The sequence below is a fragment of the Pezoporus occidentalis genome, unplaced genomic scaffold (genome assembly GCF_034315485.1).
Source record: "Pezoporus occidentalis ecotype Australia unplaced genomic scaffold, CSIRO_AGI_Poc_V1 ctg4, whole genome shotgun sequence".
NCBI lineage: Eukaryota > Metazoa > Chordata > Aves > Psittaciformes > Psittacidae > Pezoporus > Pezoporus occidentalis.
The window spans coordinates 23116666-23131801 of NW_026915724.1; positions in this window are offsets into that span (position 1 = coordinate 23116666).

Here is a 15136-nt window from a genome sequence, read left to right on the forward strand (position 1 = left end):
ACATCTCTTATACTAGGTCTTCATACTGATCCTGACTGAGAAACCATTGTACTCTTAGGAGTTAGTAATCCACATAACGGTAAACCTGAGTGGCTGTAGGCCTGTGCTGTGCTGCACAAATTCCATGTCTGCAGGATTAACTCTCACAGCTCATTGTAACAGAGGAGCCTGCAGGTAGCTCCCACTCAATATCAGCAATTACATTACCTGGGTGGCCTTGTCTTATCTGAAAGGCAGAAAGAAGTTCTCATGGTAACATCTTTCAGGAATAATGTTGCTTCCTTGTGAACAAATTACATATTAGCTCAAAGGGCCAAAAAGGAGAGGTTCTCGCCACAGACAGGGTTGGATCAGCACTGTGCAACGCACCGGGGGAAAATCCGTCTAGGCTCCATTTGACCCTGCACAAACACGGAGAGCTCAGCATCTGAAAGGAGGTAAGATCTACTTCTTAACTAAAATAATTTTCTTATTCTTATTAGAGCAGTTATTAAGACATTTGTTGTTGGGCCTTTCTTATTGAGATCCAGAAAGAAACCTGCACTGTCTCTTTCCTCTCACCTTAACCCCTTAAACTCCCCAAATCCATGCAAAATTGACTTGGAAGCCTTTAGGCCCAACCAACAGGTGGAACTTTCAGTTACAAAAGGGTGATATTCACTACCTTAAGTACCTTTTAAGGTATATTCAGCTTTGAATATGCTATTTAATTCCCAGATTGCAATTCCCACAAGACCTCCATGCCAATTCCTGGGTTTTGACAAAACAGCTAAGACTGGAAAAAACCTGGAGTCAGAGCAGAACACAAATGCATGGGGTTAGATGAGAACCAGTGTGAAGGCAGCATCATGGACAAGAAAGTGGGCTATTAGATGGGTGCATAGCCATCAAGAAAAAAATTTGTTTTGGGAAGTGAGAAAGGTAGTACAGTAGAAACATTGCTAATTCTGCTGCAGTATTGAAGAATTCCTGCCACTACACAGAACTTCTTTTCTGGATAGTTAGTTTTCGGGAGTACAGAGAATGAATAGATACCATAAAATCAATCAATACAGTTTAAGAATTTAAGAATATGACTGAACTCCCTAATGCATGACAAGCTCTGTTCATAATGCTGGTAAGCCCCTGTGTATATTTAGTTGGGCTTCATTTGAACAGTAGTACTAGAAAGATCAGTGTTTTAAGTGCAACGGCTAACGTTATGAAGTTAGGAATCATATAAAATCTACATTACAATAAGTTGCTAATAGTGCATCAGTTTATTCACAGCAGGAGTATAGAACCACTAAACTGGATCAGACCAATAGCTTGTTCCAGTACTGCCCTCCAGCTATGAGCAGTACCAGGCATTTGAGAAGGAGTAACAAACTCCACAGGACATAATGCTGGAAAACCATCCACCAGAATAGTTTCTTCCTAGCACTATACAATTATTGACAGCCTGCCTTATACACTTGACCCATTACTGTTGTTACATATACTATTAGTCTACAGTGCCTAGAGATATAACACAAAGCATGTCCATAACTGCCTCAGTGGTACAATTCCTTGGGTTAAGAGCAGGACAACAGAGGGTTGACAACATCAATGAGTGTTGCTGTCAGCTTCAGCCCAACTCTTCTGCAAGCCAGTGCCCTCAGCACATCTCATTTAGCACTTGCATTTTAGAGTGAGAATTATCAGAGGCCAAACCACAGAGTCTAAAACACTACCATGCAAAGCATTGTTTCTCAGTGTGACATCTGCATCTATCTTCCAAGTTATTTATTCTTTCAGTGTCCCATGACCAAGGATTTCTCCACAGGAGCCTTCTCCATGCAGTCAAAAAAATATGCATATTCTACTTGACTTTTTTGTGGACATGACTTTCTTCTCCTTTCATATTTCTGGTTTGTTTGTTTCTTTTCTTGTGACATTTTAGTCCTGGCTTCAATCCTACTAGACCTAGGTTGCTAACCTACACATTCTTTATCTAGTCACCTTTTTAGCTCAGCTGAGCACTACCAGCAAGTGGGTTTGCTAAATTAATTGTCTTCCCCCAAATACAACAGTGCTGGCTAACTGAGTTCACCAGCTGTCACTGTCATTCTTTTTCTGGGGTGGATTCACAGATTCCTATTAAGCTGTTGCTTTCAACAGTTCTGTAACAGCACTAGCCAATGTATAATAGCTACCAGTTTTCAGTTATATGCATAAAATATCTGCATATTGCAAATGTTAATAAGTGGATAATAAGTTCAGTAGGATAGAAAAAGGGAAAGGAAATGGAAGAGAAAATGACTGATTTGTTTCATAATTTTAAACAGGGGCATAGGCAGAGTCATTACTGTCTATCTCACAATATATGCTACAAAAATGTGTGCATTGATGAAATATAATTTCTTCTAACCCTATTCAGAATCACAGCATGCTGTGGTCAATTAAGACTTGGATAAAACATGATCCAAATAGCCTGCATTCAAAATGTCATCTAGAATAGGAATAACATAGCAAAAGCAAAATTACTCCATTGTATGAACACAACCATTTACATATCTTCAAGTGAAAGATTTACTGTTGGTTGTATTAAGGACAGTATTCAGACTGGAAAGTAATATAACTGTATTCTGTTTCTAAATCTGGTGCTGATTTCAAGCATGTTTTTCATAAAGCTGTGTAAGGAAGAGAGCTTTTTAGCTGAAATAACAACTCCTCTCCTCTTTCTTCTGACCCTGCCTACCCTGGAACTATGTTCATTTTTTTTTTGAGCACTCTGAATCTTCCAATGCATGGAATCACTAAAAATCAAGAGATCTGAAAAACAGCCCACTCTTATGAAAAACTAAGAATCACAATTAGACCTCACTTCCTTAATTCAGATTTAAAACAACTGTCAAGCTTTTCACTTTCGAGAGGCCATGATGTCCCATTATGTGACCAACGGGGTAGAATCCCCTGAGAAGTTGCCAAGTGCTTGCTTCCATAAACAGAGCCAACCTATACAGCCTTCATCCAGTGCCAGTGCATTTTGCACCACTTGGGACTCACAGAGTTATATATTCCTCTGTTGTCTCAGGTGGAAAGACTGAGAAAGCACAGGGAAAGGAGTGATTAGACCTTCAACCTTTCCAGCCTGCACAAGAACCAAGTACATAAGACTTACTCTTGCTCATACTGATCACCATAAAGGAGAATAACATCTCAATAATTATGCTACATTTCTATGTCCATAGTGCTGAAATTCATTTTCTGTATCACTTTGAGGATCAGAGAGTGATAAACACGCACACAGTTTGTGTGTTCTGTGAATTCAAACTAGAAAAGATACGACATGTCTTCATTTGGAGTGGCTTTACAATTATTATTGGTCTCACTCATAGGGATGCAGTAATGGCTCAGTGTCTGGGTGGAGATCAGTGATGAGTGGTGTCCTTCAAGGGGCTCATATTGGCACCAGTATTATTTAACATCATTGCCATGGACATGGAGAGTGGGACTGAGAGCACACTCAGCAAGTTTGAGGATGACAGTGAACACTGGCAGTGTTCAAGGCCAGGTTGGACGGGGCTCTGAGCAGCCTGGTCTAGTGGAAGGTGTTCCTGCCCACAGCAGGGGGTTGGAACTAGATGATCTTTAAGGTCCCTTCCAATCCAAACCTTTCTATGATTCTATGATTCTATTCAACATGGAACTGTTGGAACAAGTCCAGAGGAGGGCCACGAGGATGATCAGGGGACTGGAGCACCTCCCATGTGAAGATAGGCTGAGAAAGTTGTGGCTGTTCAGCCTGGAGAAGAGAAGTTTGCGTGGAGACCTCATAGCAGCCTTCCAGTATCTGAAGGGGGGCTATAGGGATGCTGGGGATGGACTATTCTTTAGGAACCGCAGTGACAGCACAAGGGGTAACCCTAAGAAACCTTGCCCTAATGCCTCCAAGAAGAATTATTTCTTTTACTGAACATCACACAATGGGCCAGATATTCAGGAATCAAAATGTACATATCACTGATCGAAATCAGCCATATATCTTGCCCACTGAGCATGAAAATAGCTGTGGCTAATCTGCTCTTTCTCAGACTGTGGGCCACAGAAGTACATAACCAAAAAAAGCAAAAAAAATACAGTCTGTAAAGCCAGGAAATGCCAATTGCTAGTGGGAAGGAGAGAGACTATTTGTTCATTCTGGTGTATTTATGAGGCAAAATGCTGCTGTAAACCCAAGTTTTTTGGCTCAGTTGCCACCATTTATAACTGGAACATAAATATGACCAGTACAGAGATAGTTGATAGGTTTCTTTCTTGCTATTGAAACCACCAGACGACATTTTGAGTTTACAGCTAACATTAACAGAAACAGGACATAATAATCTTATGCGGCAGCCTTCCTGACAACTACCTGTTTGCCAGAACTTCCTGAGGCAGCAAGCCCAAGAGACACCCAAGTACACAAGAAACCAAACTTTGTTTCTAAATCAGCATATAAATAACAATGTGTACTGCTATAGGTATCCCTAATAGAGAAAGAAAAAAACTATTTAAAAAAACAAAAAAAAGTACTATAATAATTAATTCCAGACCTAGTGAACAATGGTTTCTAGAGATTGTAATATAATCATACTTTCACTTGTTTTATATTAGACATTCTGCTCAAAATCTATTCTTAGACATCCTCAAATACCCTGATAATATGGCATCATAAGTAGAGGAAAAATAGATTGACATATGCGATTTTAATTACTGAGTAGCTTCAGAACTCCACTAGCACAGACTATTGTTCATGGGCAGCAGAACAACACAGGGACTTCTCAAGAAAATCTCTACCTCAGCATGACAGCAATAAGTAAATTAATAAAGGTCTTCTACATTTTTGCTACAGTCGTTTATAAGCTGCTCCATAAGAGTCTGGCCAGCCTAAAAATCTAGGGATCATCGTCTCAGCAGCTCACAAACTATTTCTCTAAGAGAAGTCTGAGAAGCTAAAGGGCTTTGCTCTGACAAGCACAGCAAGGAAGTGTTCTTATTCCAGCCACATAAAGAAGTTTGGACCAGAAAAAAATGAGGCTGGATAAGTCACAGACACTCCCTAATGGATGGAGGAATTTCCTTCTCTATGGACTGTGGAATACCAGTTTAGTCATCCAGCAATTGTAATAAATACAGAATTGGAACATCTGATTTTTTCTTTGTTGTTGTTATTAATTACTCCTGATCCACTAAACACATTTCTCACTGGTTCTGTACGCTCAGCTGCAGAATCTCCTCCCTATTAACTCAGACCTTATGGCACATAAGGTACCTGAGTGCTCCCAGTAAGTCCCAGAGAACTAATACTAGCTTCATGGGAAGACAGCCTGTCCAAGAGAAAACATATATGCTCTTTAGAGCCAAAAACTCCACCTTACTTCTTACTGTGAATGGTCTTCTTACTTCAGAAAGTTTCAGTTCTTTAGGGCATTTTATATCCCTTCTTTTTTCTGTTACAATGACATACATGTATGTCCCATTACTTGTAATGTGGGAAAGGATCAGCTCCTGACCAAAAAGAGACAAGCTCATATACATAATTTTTTTAAATAAAATTAATGCAAGCTTGATATCAAGGTATTTTTTTCCCAGTTCTTTTCCTTCCCTCAGATTATACAGGCTACCTCTGGGCAAACCATGTATGTCACCACCTAGAAACATCAGTTCTGTGCTGAAGATTTTCAGATCCTTGCAGTTCAGTTATAAAAAATTCTGAATCTTTATACCGAAGTACATATTTATCTGTCCACTGGGGTCTACAGTTATTGTAACTGTATTACTTTGGCCTTTCATCTGCTAGGCCTGAGCAGAGCACACTTACTAGTCTTGAGCAGCATCCTGCATTCCCACAATATTTTCTCCAGAGCAGCCTTAAGATGGCCTTCTTCTAACACACCTACATCTGTAATTTTCTAGTGAAGCTGAAGTCACGTGAATGTGTGCAAGAATTAGGTGCTCTTCAGGTTACTGCCTGACCTCAATACCTGGCTAACTCATCTCAAAGAGAGCAAATCAGTCTAGGTATGGCTAGGCTTCACCATTTCATAACTACATGGCATTAGCAGTAGATGTATCCTCTAACTGCCTGGGCCTGTGAGAGCTGAATGCCTGCACACTTGCATGAAGTGGCAGTGCTAACAAACCTCCTGGATCTGAAATGAGATCCCTGAGGCTGCATTGGATGGATGATACTAAAAGCAACTGGTGCCACTTTGGGGATCATTTTGGACAATCTGAAGCAAGAGTAATTTAAAAATGATATGTGGAATAGCAGAGTGTCTGAGAAAGGTAGGACTCCTGTCTTTCAGGAGAAAGGTTTGCTCTAGTGTAGCAGATGTTGTAGAGCAGTATCTCAGATGCTGCCTAGGAGCAAGTGAAACAAAGAGGGCTGGCACATACAATGTGCTTTCCCAGTGTTGTGAGAAAACAGCACCAGTGGAATAGAAAGCTGTGAAACATTGCTGGCTTGTCTCAGAAAGATCAGTTATTTTCTGCCTGCTCATGGAAGGCAGGTCTACCTGGGCACAGACAGGTGTTTTTTTTGTCATCTTCTGCATATGGGCTGTTAAATTGTAGATGAATTGTACAAGAAATGACAGGAAGTGGTCTTGGAAAAAAATATACTTCCGCTATATCCACCACACCAGACATTGACACTGTTTTAATGCACATGCATCTGTTTTCAGGCAAGACACAGCACTGAGTTTTGTACAGGAAATGTTAATCTGATTAAAGTATGATGTTGACTTATTTGTCCTTTATTGTGGACCCAAAGCCACATTTAGGAAATGTCGTGATTCAGGCTGTTTGTCTCTTAGAACATGAATGTGTGGGTTAGTTTCTCTGATGTCTTTGCTTTGCATTCCCTCTTCATGTGCACTATTAAACTAAATGTTTTTAAAGAGTTTTAACAAGAACTACTTCTTGCTCTGTAGATCTTGACAGAACTACTGTCCTGCTGCTTCCTCTACAGTGATAGCAAAGCCACATCTGCACTCTGTCCCTATGGGGATATTCATCCTGTCTCCTTGTCTCTGTCTGGGAGGAAAGAGGGGCATTCATTCTTTGCCTTCCTGACTGACCTTGGAACAAAGAGTTCTGAGTTGAAGGAAGTGCAGATGAAACTCATCCACATCTATTACTCACTCCCAATGTGGAACTACTCCTGCCACTGCATTGTTCTTTCAAAATAACAACAAACAGATAAATGCTTATACTTGGAAATACAGTGGTAAAATGAGTAAGAGGGGGTACAAGAGGCAGGTGTAATATCTGCAACTGAGTTCCAATCATATCAGACTAAAATTCATATCACATTGAATTGATAAAATTTTGTTTATCTAAATTTAGATCCCAAGTTGATCTTTACCATTGCAACATTTTTCCTCACACCTATGATTAAGTGACATTAGTCTCTGAGATCTTATAAAGTGCTATTCATTGTGGCCTAGAACAATTGTTTGGAGAGCTATAAGGGTAAATTATCTGGATTTTGATTGCTTAAATTCTGAACTTGAAATCAGAAGAGAGACTTCTAGGTAATTTTCATGTAATTGAAAAGAAAAAGATAAAGCTCACAACAGAAATACACAGCCAACTAAAGTTTTGTACTCTGGTGTATTGAAGTGTGCAATACAAGATTTATTCTCCTGTGTATATAAATCTGTTTCACATGCTCAAATAAATGCAGCTGTGTTTATTCCAGAGAGCAGAGTTCCAGATGCATACATGCAGAACTCCAGATATACATATGAGCACCTTATTACATTACAGTTTTCCATTACATTTTTCTAACACTTAGAATTTTATGCCACAGAGCCCTCTGGAACATGCACCAGTACATTCAGCACTTGCCTACACAATACAATTTGAAATCCTAAAGGCCACCCAAGTTTGAACGGCTGTGATACCACCTCCATGTTTTGCCTGCAATAAAAGGAGACTTTCAGGCTGTAAGAATTTAAACTACAGGATCAGCACTTGAATAGTAGCATTCTTTCAGCAGTATGATATAACTTTGAATTCTTAGACCTTATAGTAACTTCAAACTATACTAAAAAATAGCAACTCTTGAAAAAAATTATATTTTTGCGAACAGGCAGTGGCTGCTTGTAGGCATAATAATGAAGGCATGCGAAAAACACTGCCACTGATAGCTGCAGAGAGGCACTAAACTGAAAACATCTGATTTTTTAAAAAAAATAATAATAATAATTTCTTCTGAAAGTTCTATCACAGTAGGATAGATTTCACAGCCCCCCCAGCGTTAAGTAGGAGCTCTCATTAATAAAAATGCAAAAGACTTTAAAAGCATAAAGCAATAAACTTGAAAATATAAACCACGCCATTCACTACATAACCTGCTTTTCAGACACCAGCAGCATTACCATACTCTTTGAGACACAGGCTGTAGCATTAATAACCACAGTACAAACTACAGATACAAAACTGTTTAATAAAACTACAGATACAAAACTGTTTAATAAAACTGTAAAAAAACAGGTATGCTGTTTTCTATAAAGTGCAGACAGGAAGCCTATACCATTTAGATTACAGTTCTAGAGATTTTTCACCTATTTCCTTGCTTAGCAGATTATTTTCCCAATATGAAACATGCAAAGTCCATATACTTAGCAAATTGTGTCATGGAGCAAAACCTGAAGATCAAAGCCATAAAAAGAGTGTAAAATAAATAGAATAGGGGGAAGATTTCCTACCATTGTGCAAAATAGCTTATTTATATCAGTGAAAGACAACAGAAAAATATAATGGAAATAAAGTCACCAAAGAAAAAAAAAATTAAGAGCCATTTAGACATTTGTTCTTTTAGTTCATCACTTTCTTGTGAAGATGTCGAACAACGTGTGCAAATCATGCTGACACGCTGCAAACAAGTATTTTTCCAGGAATAAAAATATATGTTCTCTTCACAATTCTTTTCTGATTCAGTTAGAATTTAGAAAGCCTGTTCTCTATAAAGGATCACATGCTGTATTGTAATTGATTTTTAAACTGGATCAATTTGTCAAGTCAAAAGACACATCTTTATTGACAAGTAAGTCAGAGGCAAGTTGGAAATCTTTAAAACATAATTGCTAATTGATCTGATCACAGAAAGAAGGATTTTACTTTCTATAAAATGTCTCCATAATATTTTAAGAGTTTCATAGTGCAGGCAACCTAGAAGAACAGTATCAAAAACCTTCCACAACATTTCCCTTCTGGCCTGAGAACTTCTGCATAAGGAATGTACATAAAGGGTACTTTTTAGGAGGTTACTGGCACCTGAAAGTGGCCCTTGAGGTACAGATGTAGCCTTGCTACCATGAGAGCTTATAGTTAACAGTTTAAAAATGAGGTGTGGAGGGAGAGAGTCCAGCATTGAACCTTTTCCGGTGCATACACTGAGGCACTGTACTGCATATGTATCCAGCAGAACCCTCATTCAGCTTGTAAAGTCTGATCCCATACCAGGCATACTTCATGGAAACAGTTTAAAAATAAGTTTTCCCAGTGAATAGCAGGTGGGACTACCCTACAAAATATTTTTGGCTTGGGGCACAAAGCTGCCGAAATACTTCACCCAAAAGAACAGTAAAAGAAGTATTGCTTGAAACATTGGTCATAGTCTGGCTGGTGTCTGGGCAGAGCCTGATAACTCTTAGGTTTTATGAAGGAATCTGCCTCTCTGTGTGTGTTTACATTGCCTATGTGACAACCAGCTGACACAGCCAGTTTCTATTCTAGGTGGTCTGGTCTCACAAGTTCAAGTACTTTTTTGTCCAGAGACAGACTGAAGGGAATCCACTGTATACATTGAGTTGTAATGTGATTTTCAAGTACCTAATAAATGAAAATACTTTATGTTTGTGGCAACTGAAACTCTAGATCCTTAATTAGCAGATGACTGGATGGCTGACAGAGATCAAAGAATCAGTGATAATGAAGTCAGGAATAAGCAACCTGCACACCCTGGTGGAGTCAATAAAGGAAAGTGAGAGGGAATTTGGCAATTAGATTGATCAGAAAGCACTATAGCACAATGCAAATAAAAAGATTAATGCCAGGTCAGCAATGAGGGTGTTTGAAATAGCCTAGATTTACACTAACCCATTTAAGCCCATTTCCCCTGCACATCAACTCAAAATAATACTGACCTCACCATATTTACCCTGGCAAGACTGTTAGGTATCCAACTAAGGTACACTCAAACACTGGTGTAGCATTTCTACAAAATGAATGAAAAGTAGATAAATGCTCAAATTAGGAATTCTGTTAGTAAATATTGTCTCTGTTTGCACACAAAATAGGACAAGGGAATTAAAAAGTGTGAAAATGCTTTTCCTAGTGCCCATCTGGGACTTGATCCCATGTCCAGGGTCTTTGTTGCCTGAGAAGGAGGAAATTGGCAGCATATTCTCTGCATTTAAATTAATCCTTCAGGAAAAAGTGAAATAAAATAGTGACATGTCATACAGGAAATATAAACACTAAATGTAAAGCACATCAGCGTCAGGTGCTATACAGCAACATAAAATGTAATGGCACAGGGTGCTACTTTCTCTGGATTTCTCCTATGATCCACTGTCAAAGAGAAGCTTTTCCAAAAGCTAAATTAGAGCATCCTGATTAGGCTTCTCCTCTTAACCAAACTCTGAAGGTGACTGTAGAGTGAGACCATTCTTGTGAGAATAAGAAACTCATGTGAACTTTCTCTGCTTCCTATTTATAAACAGAATTTCTCATTCTCCCTTGAATCTTTTTTAAACAACTAGCACACCCACAGTGTCCTGCCCCGTGCCTGCAATGTCTGCTACAGTGTAGGAAAAAACTAATCCTGCATAAAATGCAAATTCAGACAGAGCATTTGGCAGACCTTGTGCTTATCCATTTCAGGGGAGAAGCCAAACACATTCCTTTGACCCTGTGACACCCTCAAAGTTCATAATAACCCACAACAAACCCAGGACAAGTGGAGGGTCCTGTTGTGTCACATACTAACATGTTACTTGTAAAGGTAAATGTACATTACCTTGTCAAAGCTAACATAGAAGGGATCCAAATTCCAGTGTTACATCTAATTTACAACATAATGACCTGAATATCTTAATGCCTTTCTCTGTTAAATTTCAGTGTCTCAAGCATTTTTTCTCTTGAACCATCATATAGTAGCTGTCCACTAAAATATGTGAAAAGCCGAAACGGCTTCCAGACAGGAAAATGCATTCAGAAATCAATACATAAAACTGTCAGAGGACCACAGAATGGTTGAGGTTGGAAGGGACCTCTGGAGATCATATCATACAAACACTTTACTCAAGCATGGACACCCACAGCCACGTCCTGATGGGTATCTTCAAGGTTGGAGATTCCACAACCTCCCTGGACAACCTGTGCCAGCTCTCAGTCACTTCCACAGTATAAAAAAAAGTGTTTCCTAATGTTCAGAGGGAACCTCCTATGTTTCAGCATGTGCCCATTGCCTCTGGTCCCATCAAATGAATGCTTTGCTATTGTATGAATGCTTTGGGTTTCTTGACAAAACTTAGCACTCATTTTATCTCCTATTTAATTTATATGGCAAAACCAGGTATTCTAATGCACTTGTATGTACCATAAATCTCAGCAGTATCATCAGACTCTTATCACTTATAGAGCAAACTATCACTTCACCATATGACATCTAAAATTCAGTTGAGTTGACCATCAAAGTTTTGTTTGGTCTACAAGCCTGTACAGCCCTACATCACAGTGGCATTTAATTATTATTAATTAATTAATAGCACTTTTAAAGAAAATATCTTGGTCATGCCTCCTTCTCTAATTTCAAAGCAAAATGTTTTACATAAAGCTCCTATTACAAGTTATACCTTCTTCCACATAAACTTGCATACAAATTGGTATTTACTGTGAATTAGGTAATGCAGTAGGGCTTTCAGTTTATTTTTCTTTCTTGTTTTCAGCAAACCTCTATAGCATTTGTGGCAGGCAGAACTTTTAAGTTGACTTTTTATTTGAAGTAGAAATTGGATGACATCCAGGCTGCAGACTACCATGAAAACAGCAAAGAAAAAGAAAACACAACCAGGAAAAGACAAAGTCAGAAGGTTCTAGTCTCTTCTAGCTGAACAAATTAACTCTGATTAATCTCCCTAGGCACCTGGTACCAACAAGACCACACTGAAGGGAGATGAGGTTCCTGACAATAGATGGTAGGACTACACACTGTCTGAAAACGGAGGGCCCTGGGTGTGCGGTGCCCTGTCGCTGGAGTGCTCAAACACTGCAAACACATTTGCCAAGTGGTAAGTTTTTCCAGTTGCTAAACGGACTTAAACAAGTTTGTTTTGTGTTAATACTTACTCATAACACTACATAAGGGGAGCTTAGACTTTTATAATGTCATGCTTGGCTAGAGGCATCTTCTCATAGCCTGATTGCCATTAACCTCAGCATTTTTACAGCCCTTTCAGTCATGCAATTCCTATTGCAATTAATGGCAGACAGGCTAAGTCATACAAATGTGAGGAAAAAGAGAAGACTCTGTTTAAAAGTCCAAGAAAATGTACCTCAAGGAACAGTAAGAGTAGAAGGAAAACAGCTTAGTGATATGAAAACATAAAAAATGAATACCTGGTGATGAATAGCAGACAACGACATCATGAACTCTGCACAGTGACTTTGATGGGCAACAGGTAAGGGTAGAAAAAGAAAGAAGATACTGAAGATACCTCCCTTTTCATGACCTGTTTAAGAAAAGAAGCAATGTAATAAATACCAAGGAAACAGAGTAGTGCAATTATTAAGCAGATATGAAGGAATGATGAGAAGATATGATTAAAAAGAAAGTGTGATTACGTAGGGAGGTATTAAATGGAGAGTCATTCTCCTCCCTTTGGATGGGAAAAGTATGTTAGATAAAACTCCATCAAATGTATCGCAGGAAGCTCACAAGCTGCTGGAATTATTGATATGAAAATATTTAGTATATTCACAGTAAATTAGTTAATGATTAAATGGAAAATGCATTCTTGAAAGTCTTACTTAAAAAATACACAAAGAAACTTAAAGGTCTCAGGACTGAGTTACTTTATACACCCTGAGTACTATCATGTGAGATGTGGGCTCACTACATACACACAATCACTGAAACAATTAATCTCATACCTATTTAGCTAATGAAAGAGAACAAGTAAGGGAACTTCAAAGTCCAGGCTCAAACTTTCAGTATACCTATCATTTCTTGTATTGTTTGCTTACTCTTGACTTTTCCTAAAACATGGATAATGAAAACACTGGTATGCACTCAAGTTTACTATCTTGTTGCCCATTTTGCCTGGCAGACCTCTCAGCACTGCCATGCTTACTTAGCAAAATATTTTTTTATTGGAAAACCTTATATCAAGGAATATAAATATTTCTGTCAGTCTTATGATTTTATGCTAGGGTTTTTTGTTGGATTGTGTGGGGTTTTTTAAAAACAAAATCAAAATTTAAACCTTTGAGATCAACAAAAATCTTTCAAATCTGTCTCTATCTCAGTGAAATGTGCCTGTGCAGAAGCACAAACCATTTTTATTTTTTTTTAAATCAGGTTCCTTGTTCATTTTCTCTTACAGTGCAATAAAAAAAATATGGATAACTGGAAAACTTAATTACACACTGGCATTGCAAAATAAGATAGTGAAAGTGCTCACAAAAATGATCAGAAGGTAAAACATACATAGAATAAAGTCTAGTACTAGAAACTGAAAGTTAAAGACAACAAAATCAAAATTGAATAGTAACAATGCCACATATTTTCACATATCATAGCCAAATATACAGGACCATAGCTTGCAATTTCTTAAATAAAAGAGAGATTAAGTTTCAAGAACAAAAATATTTTGTGGGGGTTTGGAGGGGTACTTTTTTTTTTTTTCTATGGAGTGAGTTTTACTGACAGTGTTTAAGAAAGAAATATCATATGTAAATGAATACTGGACTATAAAGAATAGGAACTCATCATTGTAAAGCAGTCTTATGTTATATTTCAATATCCCATTTTGAGATATCCCTTACTATTTTGTAATGAGAGAAGTTGTATATTGATCTGGTTTTTAGAACAAGAATTCAGAGGGTGGGAAATTTTGGAAATGAAGAATTACATTTTCCAGCAAGATATAGTTTTCAAAATCCTTTTGTATCACATATAAAGAATTAATTTATGCTGAGACAATAAGGTAAAAGTCTCCTCCATGTCTGTCAAAATTAAGAGAAAACACTGTGAAAGCTGTAAAGAAAAGTAACAGCATTTTGTTGGAGCTGTTTTAAATCCATTATCCACCTTCCCTGTGGCACATACATCACTAGTACATAGACATCCTACCTTGAATAGTGATATATTCACTATGGGAACCCATTATTAAACATAGGTTGCACATCACTGCCTGAGAGAGCTCTCCTCACGCTTATTAACAATGCAAAATATGGAGACATTATAATATGGTGAATTTTTTTTTATTTCAGTAGTAGCATACCACTTTTTCTGAAAAAAAACATGTCAGGAAATAAGCTAGAAATTTATAATCCTCACACAATTTTTACCCAGGGGCAGAAAAATGACAATATCAACCTTTAGAATCATAAAAGGTTAAAAATGCTAGTAAAAAGGCAATGGCCTGAAATGGCCCCATACTCCATGTTTTTCAGGTAAATAATAAATGAAGCATTTTACAAACCAATTGCCCTGAGTCTTGCTGCAATGGAGTTCATTTTCTTCATAACAGCTAATACAGTGCTGTGTTGGGATTTGTGATTTGGGATTGTGAGTGTTGTTAACACACCAGCATTTTGGCTATTTCTGAACAAGAACTTCTCTGCTCCTCACATCTTCAAAGAGGCTGGGGATGAGAAGCTGGAAGGGGACATAGCTGGGACAGCTGACCCAAACTGATGTTATAATGCTCAGCAACAAAAGGGAGAGGACTGGGATTTAGATCGGTTCGCCACCTTTTGTTCGGGAGCTGGCTGGGCAACAGTGTACACACAGGAATTGGCGGGACATTGCATTACATTGTATCACAAATCTCCTTTACTTATTAAACAATCTCTTGCCCGATGAGGTTTATTGCTTTTACTCTTCCTTTCCTCT